This window comes from Passer domesticus, chromosome 9 (assembly GCF_036417665.1).
Source record: "Passer domesticus isolate bPasDom1 chromosome 9, bPasDom1.hap1, whole genome shotgun sequence".
Lineage (NCBI taxonomy): Eukaryota > Metazoa > Chordata > Aves > Passeriformes > Passeridae > Passer > Passer domesticus.
Window position 1 is genome coordinate 46,235,897 of NC_087482.1, and position 9,872 is coordinate 46,245,768.

General features: G+C 51.0%; 1 long non-coding RNA gene across 1 annotated transcript; it reads right to left on the bottom strand.

The window, feature by feature from the left end:
- Nucleotides 1-901: 901 nt before the first annotated feature.
- LOC135308267 (uncharacterized) lies at nt 902-4,133 on the bottom strand. The gene is made up of 2 exons (XR_010368789.1): nt 2,352-4,133; nt 902-2,075 (listed from the first exon to the last, which is right to left on the bottom strand). It is a non-coding gene; the product is annotated as an uncharacterized LOC135308267 (long non-coding RNA).
- Between the last annotated feature and the right edge of the window lie 5,739 nt (nt 4,134-9,872).

The following is a 9,872-nucleotide window of genomic DNA, read 5'->3' on the forward strand; positions in this document are numbered from 1 at the left end:
TTTCTATCTCAGAAACCTGTGCTGGTGGAAAATGGCCACTGGATAGCTGTGTTGCATCAGAGCAAGGGTCCAGTCCCTCTCTGCTCCCCATCCTGCCAGAGGCCATGAGTGGTTATCCTACAGAAGAAGGTAACAGGCAGCAGAAAGTGGAATGGTCCCCTTGGTGTGCCCTGTCCCAGCCCAGAGATGGCCAGAACAAGGCTGTCCCCAGAGCAGCATTTCTGAACAAAGAGCCATTCACCAGGGAAACACGAGGTGAGATGAGGAGGAGCAGAGAAGCACTTGGACACAGAGAAATCGCTGCCTGAGCTAGAGCTGTTCCCTGATCACCACACTTCCCAGACTCTCTCCAGCCATGCCTGTTGCCTTGCCCTGATGCTCTCACTTGTTAGTGTCCCAAATCATCAGGCTGGATACATCAGCAAGTGCTCACTCAGGCGCTTCAGGGCACTCAGAAATAACAGTGGATTTGGAAATAGAGTGATTAGCAATCCTCAGTGTATTTTTGGATGAGCGTGGACCGAGACCCCATTTTATTGTTACTAATCTGTGCTGCAGGAACTGCTCATGGATGAGGCCAGACTGTCATTACTGTTTTTACTAATGATTTAGCACACTGGCAGTCTGCTAGGTGCTTAGCAGAAAGACTAAGGCAAGGTCACTTCCCCAGCGTCCTTTAATCTAAACCCACGCTCCGGTGTGGTCCCGGGCTCCGCTGCAGACGGCTGTGACAGGAACTGCAGGGGCACAGCACGCTCTGCTGCCACCGTGCTGCTGGCCTCTAGCCCTGTCTGGGGAAGGGTGACAGGGATTTATGGGGACCTCAGCCACTTTCTGACTAAAACCAGCCTTTTCTTCCTTGAGCCTCTTTGTTTTCGAAGATGAGCCTTTCCCAGTGTAATATAGAGCCGTGGTCTCCTCAGCATGTGTAATGCAGTCATAACCTTGTCTGCAGCAGGCAGCCAGCTGACGTGTTCGCCATGAGGGATTTGCCTCCTGAGAGGAGCTGTGCAGACAGAGACTGTGAGCACAAAAAGGTTTCTTTCTGGGTTAATGACATATTCAGTGATGGTGAAAGTTCACACACAATAAAGCCAGGACTTTCTGGACTGGGAGGTTTATCACAAGGCAATAAAAATGTGCCTGTGCTGGGTTTGACCTGGGCCCTGTGGGTGGACAGAAGATCTTTCACCACTTGGACCCTCACTGGATGCAAAAGCAGCAGGTTTCCCAGTTTTCCCCAGACCTTCTTGGTGACCTGTTACTTTTATTTTCCTTAGAGGCTTAGGGAGGACCCAGCACTCACTTATCCCAGCTTCACATTGGTCAGGGCTGGAGATGTGGCTCATGAGTTCAAATGCAGCTCCAGTTCTGGTCTGTGGGAAGCTCAGCCTGTGCTGAGGTGGTGGCCAGGTGGAGCACAGTCCCTTCCACCCCGGTCACACTGAGTCTCTCATCCATACCTGTCTCTTGCCAACATGGGCATCACAGGCAGGCGTGGGTGCAGGTGGGCATGGCAGAGCAGGGCCCTGGCTCCAGCTAGCACCAGCCCCAGAGGGTTTCTGTGAGGAGCAAAGGTTTTCACACCATTTTGCCTGGGCTGGCCGAGCAGGGGCTTGTTAAGCCCCCCGAGCTGCGGGGCACTGCTCACAGCATTGTGGCACAAGGGGCCATCCCTGTCCCACCCGTGCCAGGCCCTGCGTGTCCTGACTCCTGCCAGCCACCGAGGATGCAGGACCTGGCTCCCAGCAAAGGAAGCAAGTTCACACAAAGCAGAGCATCCCTTCATGGGAACCCCAGCAGAGGCCAGTGCTGATTGCTCAAAACAAAGCTCAGCTGCCCTGGGAGGAAGCCTGACTCCTACCCCAGGGCTCACACATGGAAGCCCCAGCTGACCCACACAGCAAAGCCCTGCAACAACAACCAGCAAGGCTGATCCTACCAGCTTTGTTCTCCACCAAAGCCAGGAGGAAGTTGTCCTTATGAAGCCAGGCAGGATCGTGCTGCATGCTCTGCAATATGCTAGCTTCCCCGTGAGCAGTTGCTCAATACGTGTTTAAGTAGACAGGCCACCACTACTCGTTAACCAAAACAAATGGGAAAAGGGGAAAGCTTACAACACAACAATTGCTTTCAATTAGAGGATATATCTATTGCCAAAATATGTCAGTGGGATTTGACAGACTACATTTTTAACTGTGTACTACTGAAGAACAGGCTGCACTAAAATGCAGACTAAACTAAACAGGAATTTAATTCCCTTCCCTTCCTTCCCACAGCATAATCATCAGCCTGTAAATATATTACTACAACCCATAGTACCCTTGTTAATTCCAACCAATTTGACTTACCTCAGTGGCTTCAGTATTATTCTCCCCCATGTTCACTGAGTTTATTGAGCCTTCAGTGTTGATGCTCATTTTGTGCTTTGAAGTGAAAGGGTTAAATGTGGTTAATTGTAAATTAATTGTTTGTTTTGCATGGCTTAATACAATCCTAAGCATTTTGGTTAACATTTCATGTTGCTTTAAAAGATACACCATGTTGCACTGAGCTGGCTTGTGTGTTTTTGGATATGTGGTATGCACAGAGTGTGATCTTGCTCTCAACATTTCCCTGGTGACCCCAACAGTTCTAAAGGCTTCCACATCGCTTAGGTACAGGAAACACATTCATTAACCTTAGAGATAAGTCAAAAGTCACACACACACACGTACACACGTGTGTAAAAACTCATCGCAGCCTTGCTTAGCAGCATTTAGATTTCCTTGTGCAGCACTCACAAAGCAGTCTGGGGGCCAGTCTCCAAGATCCTGGCACACATGGAGGCACTTCCTAGCTCACAAACGACCCCACTGATCTTATCAAGCTCTTTGCTAAGCAGTTCTGTAACCACCACTGGCAGGCACACAGAGCCTGGCCCATGGCAAACTGTATCTTTGTTCTGGCTTGTTCCTGGGACTGAAAGAGGATGTGAATATGGCTCCCAATGGCTCTGACTGTTCTGGGACTCAGTCAGACACCCACATGGGGCAGGCACCAATTCTGCTTTGCAAAACTTGAACCACAGTGGTAGGTCCTGGCCTTGCTCCTCTCACTTGCAGGAATCTTGCAGAGCAAGCGTGGCAGCTAGAGTGCAGGATCTGGCCATGGGGCTCTTCAGATGCAGAAGGTTGAATAAATGTTAGTGGTTAAACTAGCAATTAACCCACCAGTTGAAATAACCAATAAATTCTGTGTTTTTCTCACAGCTGATGTAAATGAGAGTTGATTGTAAACATCTCATGCCTAAATTATACCTTAGAGAATCCCAGTGACACAGTTGGCCTTGCCTGAATTCTTTCAATGCCAACAAGGCAGACAAATGAGTCCAACTCCTTTAACTTGCTGGCTTTTGCCCTGCTTGGAAACTCTTGCAGCTGGGCATTAATGCAAGTTTTGGAATGTAAATGTACCTCTGCTCTGGCTCTGGCACTATTAACAAACCTGCTCTCTTTCTTTTTAAGACAGAAAGTGGGGTTGTTTAAAAATGGGAAGACCCTGTTTGTTGTCTTTATTTCAAAAGAATATTGCACTCCAGCTCCAGAATGACCATTAAGAAACTGATAGCCAACTCTTTTGTTATTGTGCTGGGTCTCACACTTAATCAGCTACAGGTCTAACAGCTCTGATCCCATGCAAGAGATGGGGAACAACAGAATGTAAAAATTCATCAGTTTCCATGTGCCAATTTACTTTGTCACATGAAACTTTGCATCTGTTTCATCCTAAAACCTAATCAGACCGGGTCCTGACTGGAGCTTTTTTAGTTCCAGAATTGGACCAAAAAAAAAAAAAAAGCACTAATGTCTACTTCCTCTCCAAGAGGCCAACTCTTCCTTCCCTTCATGTGTGCATCCTCCACGCAGTCTTTGGAGGAAGGGGGGAGGGAAGCACCAGAGAAACCGACAGAAGAGTGAATGGATTCAGGAAATACAAAGAAACCGAGGAAGTTGGTCCTTTGGGCGGCAGTAGATGTGCATGGCACCTCTAAATGCCTGCTGCACACAGGCAGGTGAGCGCGGCGGCTGTCAGCACGGGCAGCACAGAGAACACAGGGAGCAGCACAGGGAGCAGCACAGGGAGCAGCACAGGGAGCAGCACAGGGAGCACGGGCAGCACAGGGAGCACGGGCAGGAGTACAGGGAGCACAAGGAGCACGGGCAGTAGCACAGGGAGCAGGAGCACAGGTAGCACAGGGAGCAGCACAGGGAGTAGCACAAGGAGCACAGGATGGAGCACAGGATGGAGCACAGGGAGCAGCACAGGATGGAGCACAGGATGGAGCACAGGGAGCAGCACAGGGAGCAGCACAGGGAGCAGCACAGGGAGCAGCACAGGATGGAGCACAGGATGGAGCACAGGATGGAGCACAGGTGCGCTGTGCTGAGCAGGACCCGCCCGCCCAGAGGTGCTCTCTTGCCCCAGCCTCACGTCCGTGTGCGGTGCGGGAGCCGGAATCTGGAAAATCCGAAAGTCTTTACGGCAGCTCCACCAGCTCATGCTCACATATGTTGTTTACCAGGACTGCAGCTTGCTGCTGTGCGGAGCTGCCTGTGGAAGGCCAGTTAACCATTCGCTGGCCGGAGCTGAGGGCTTGGCTGGCTGCGTGCCCAGCACCCAGCTCGTTTCTCACCCGGACGGTGCCAGGTGCCCCCCGAGCCGCAATCCAGACTGCGCAGTGGGCACACAGCTCCGGGCACGCCTGGAGAGGAGAGGCAGCCTGCTGAGGGGAGCACTGGGAAAGGGTGTTTGGATGGTGCCTTCACACTCATTGCACCTCTCCAGGGAGCAGCTGTCTCTCAAGACGTCTAATGGTACCACTCTGTGGAAGAAAACAAGAAATTCTTTAATTTCAGGAGATCTTATTGTGAGCTTAAAGCTAAAACAGACAACCAAACACTTTTCTGATTTGAGAAAGGAAGAGACCAGGGCATTCATTTTCCAGCATCATAATGTGGGATCCTTTCCACTTAGGAAAAACAAATCACTGTCTCCTTATTTTTTCCTTTGCTGCAGATTCTAATGAATTCTTACCACCTATAACATTCATCTGCACGCTTAAAAATCAACCTTGTAAAAGCCTACTTGCCCACAGTGAGTAATTCTTTTGTTGGGTGAATAATTTGTCTCCATGGAGGGGCTTCTGTTTGGTTTACGCTTTTGCTGCTTAGGATAATATGCAGTGGGAATCTACGTGTTTTGTATAATTCTGTACTTTACCTAAGTGTTGAGGGAACTCAGTCAGGAGTGGGTAATTTCATTTTTATTGTCCTTAACAGCAACTGAATAAGTAAATACAAAATAAAGGAAAAATCAAATTATTGAGTCTTTGATTTTTCTCAGGATTACCCCAATAAAGGATGCAGGAGACAATGGGATGGCCAGGATGGGAAATTTCCGTGGCAGATTTTTAGGTGCTTTCTAAAATGTTTTCCATTAAGTGTCCCTAGAGGTCCAATATTTGTGTAATTATCTGAAGAAAGAGGCCTTTTCTTTCCTTCTTTGGTTTCCTTCATCTAATGGCTCCTTAAGGCTCTGCAACCCACATTTTTCTTTACAGAACACCAGAAACAGCATCCCTTGTTTTCACACTTCAGAGAAGAGAAAAAAGAGACCTTTTGGCAAAATGTCAGATTGTGTGACTGATAACACCCCCCATCATTACAGACTATGACTTGTGGCCACCTTAGAAGTGAAAACAAAATACATTTTACATTGGCCACTTCTCTCCATCTTATTAATTTAGGACTAGTCATTAGCTGGTGGAGAGGGAAAATAATTTCCATCAAGAACCCAGGCAAGGGGTGGGGTAGAAGAGGAGGGTAGTGTCTGACATTCCCCCTCTCCTCCCTCCCCCAGTTTTCCAGCATTTTCCCTCCAGAGATGCTGGTGTGAAACCAGCTCACATGACAAATGAAAGTGATTCATAACCCAGCTGCAGTCCCTGCTGACAAGCCCCATTGCAGAGCAATCGTGCAGATTTTATGCACCCAGAGCCCAGGGAAGGGCCTGGGTCATGGCACACGCCACACTTCAGAGCAGTCTGACACAACTTGGCTGAATTCATCCACAGCACGTGAAGGCCAAATGGCTGTCACTTGACAGCAGTTAATAAAGTGGTTTTAGAAGGGATATTTTCTCTGCTAAATTAAATTTTCAAGACACCATCCTGCATCTTCAGCCCTTATCTTTTTGTCTGGATTTTTTTTTGCATTCCTGTCAGTCTTTAAACACGCAAACAGGGATTACACAGATAAGCCTGCAGTGTGGTTCATTCTGGCCGTGGCTTAGTGATCACAGTTCATTTACTCGGGGACTGGACAATTCAGCTGTGATTCTCTTGTCCCCACAACAAAGTTAGCAGCAGCTCAGGGCTCATTTCAGAGGAGCAAGTGCAGCCCTGGGTAGGCAGCATGGCAAGTGGAGGGCAGCAGCAGAGCAAACAGCAAATCCCTGCCCACACGGGGCAGGGCAACAGCGCTGGTGGCCCCACACCAGCAGAGCCACCACGCCAGGTCCAGGGCCTGCAGGGGATCCCCCAGGAGCACAGGCAGACGGGTCCATGGGCCACATGCTGCTGGGTAACGGAGACCTGGCTGTCCCACATGGTGACCAGCAGCCACGAGAGCCACAGCAGAGAAAGTGCTGTGTGCCTTGACAGAGAAAGTGCTGTGTGCCTTGACCCTTAGGGGGTCGTGGGAATGATTGTGGAAAGATTGAGGCCTGGCCAGACCTGCTAGTTTAAGTTTTATCCCACATGGGATACTGGTGCTTCTGCTCAGACCCCAGGAAGGTCTAAACTGTGGGGAACACCTCGTCGGGACCTCAATCATCCAGGTCATGCTGACTGTGTGATGGTTGCTCTGGGAACACCCCTCAGAAAGAGATATTTAGAGGTGTTTCCACTGATGAGGGAGAAAAGCTGCAGCAAAAATGCAGAGCAGGAAAATGAGGGATTTCAAAATAATGACCTAGGCTGATTTCAACTCTGAAGTAGACGGAAGGAATGGAGCTGGGATCCACTCCCATCAGATGGAAATAAATTGGACTATTTCCCGGACAGATTGGCCCCAGCTGGGAAAGAGAAGGAAGGCAAAGAGGGAAGATGGTTCAAGTAGGAAAACAGAAGCTCTGATATACTGGGCATTTTCAAGAAAGTCAGATTAGATATATTATCAAATCAACAGCATTAGATTCAGCTGGCAGTATCCTGGCAGCCAAGAGACAAAGCTTGTCAAAGCTGATAATAATTCAAGGTGGAAGAGCAACCAGGCTTTGTGAATTATTTTTTTTCTGACCATGACAAAAACTGATTTTCTCCTCATGGAACAGAGGAGATGCACTGGAGGATGGCAGGTGCCCGAACATCTCTCCCACCTCTCCAAGAGACCTTAGGCAATACCATCGGAGACCTTGTCATTTCACCTCCCCACGCCTGGCTGGAGGAGGGCTGGCCTCCCACGCTGCTTGGCAGGAACCCTGAGTATTAATTAACACATTCTTAGCCAGAGTTCCAAGCCTGTGTTAGAAACTCACTTGATAGAAATCTTCAGCCCTTCACAGAACCTCCCCTGAAAGGACAGGGATGAGTTGTCACAACCTGGATGTTGGACAACTACCTGCACAGTGTGAAACTCTCTGGGGTTCCAGGTGCTCCAGACAAAAACAAACCAAACCTGGGCAAGAGCCCACAAGCTGAAAGCCAACAATAAACGAAACAAACTCAATCACTATTAGTGTTGGCTCACTGCTGCTCAGCAGGCCGTGGGGGAGCAGTGATTAGGGGCCTGAACCTCAGCCTGTGTCAGTGACCTGACGAGTTACTGACACTGCTTGTGCTGAAGGAAACGGGGCAAAGTGCAGCAGTGTGTGCCCGTGGCCCCGTGTGTGCCCATGGCCCTGTCAGTGCCCTGGCACACCACAGCCCCGCTGGTGCCCTGGCACACCACAGCCCTGCAGCACCAAGTCCCGGCCCCAGGCTCGCCTCTGCTGTGCGGGCAACCTGCTGTGGGGCTGAGCTCTCCCCACACAAGGACCTGCCTTGTTTTGGGTTTTTTTTTGTATTTTTGGTGTCAGATGGGACACACCGGCTCACCCACCTTTTACATTCCTTGAATTCCTGCACGGGGTTCCACCAGCAGCTCCCACAACTGTCCATACACCAGAGCAAAACAAAAGTATTATCTTGGACAGCAGAACCCCCAATTTCATTCTGTTGATGGGGAGAGGGGGAAGGATTTCAGCAGCTCAATTAAAAGCTGGCCCTTTCCCAACCACTTCCCTACATTCCCAACCCACAGTTGTGCCCTGTCCCCACATCTCTCACTCCACAGCCTCCCTATTTTCAACTGGGGCCACACCTTGCCCCCAGTAATTAACAATGTAGGTAACACCTGGGGAAAAGTGCAGCTTTTGGCAACTCCTCAGAGGGGGATGTGGCACAACGATGACGGGCATCTTTCTAATAGGAAAGAACACCTTCAGGCTGAGAATCTGCAGGTTTATCTTGCTCTAGGGCCACAGGCAGCTTGTGCTTGCCAGCTCTGTTTGCACTACCATGTGCCTGCTGAGCTGGCCTGTCTGCCACCTCCAGTCCCCATCACTCTGCAGTTCTGCCGCTGCAGGGGTCCCTCCTTCCCAGCCCGTGTCAGGAAATGGGAAATTTATCAATGTAGCCACTTTGCTACACTTCTCTCTGTCCTCTTCTTGAAGAACCTCAAAATCTCATATGATTTTTCAATTTCTTTTTCTGTAAGGAAGCTACCCGGCATCCAAGAAAAAGTTGCTTTAGTGTGAGCCCTGCAGGTGGGGACACCACTCCAAAGAGCAGGGCTGAGGCTGGTGCTTGGGGAGCCTTGATCAGCATGGTTTCCCCTTTGTTTCTGGGACAAGCCAGCACACAGGCAGCACGTTTTCTGGGAGCCAGAGGAGACACGAAGCCTCTAGAGCCAGAACTGCGAGCAAAGACATCACAACAGGAATGGGAACAGGACAGGCAGCAGCAGGAGAGCAGGTCTGAGTGCCCAGCAGAGCTGCAGTGGATGAAGCAGGGAGGAGCTTGTCAGCAGATCTTGTAGACTCCAGCCCCACTTTGAGGAGAAGAGAGGAAAGGTCCAGATCAGAAAAATGACTGATTTTCACTGTAATCACAGACCCAGACATGCTTAACAACAGAAGCAGAGCATTCAGCCTTATGTGACTGCTGGTTTGAGAGCCAGCAAGCACGTCCCGTGAACAATTACGCCTCGGAATGGCTCCCTTCAGAGCAGGGAGCAACGAGGCATTGCCGATCTGCAGCCCGTGTCTGCGTGTTCCCTTTCCACGTGGACAACGGAGCCGAGCGCAGGCCGGGCTGCTCTGTGCCGGAGCGGGAGAGGAGCTGCAGAGCCTGAGCGGGGAGACGAGCAGCACGATACAGGACAGCATCCGAGCGATAACCACCGAGTCACTGCTGGACTGATGCTGAACCACGGGGGAGGGCGGCCGTGCTCAGCAGAACCGGCGCAGGGACTTGGGTGTGCGGCTGCAGCTGCTGCCCGCGGCCCGGCGGTGGAGCGGCCGGGACGTTTGCACGGCAAAGCCGTTTGTACGTCCGGGGTGCTCCGGAGCCCGGGATGCCCCGGAGCCCGGGAGAGCCTCGGCGAGGCGTTTGTATGACCGAGCAGGTCCGGGTCTGCACGTGCCGCTCCCGGAGGCGGCAGCACGGACCGAGCACAGCGCAGGGCTGGGGTGCTCCGGCAGTGCCTGCGGGCGGGCGCGCCGAGTAGAGCAGGGTGTCCGGCTCCCGGTGCCCGTGCCCAGTGCCCGGTGCGCAGCCCGTGCCCGGTGCC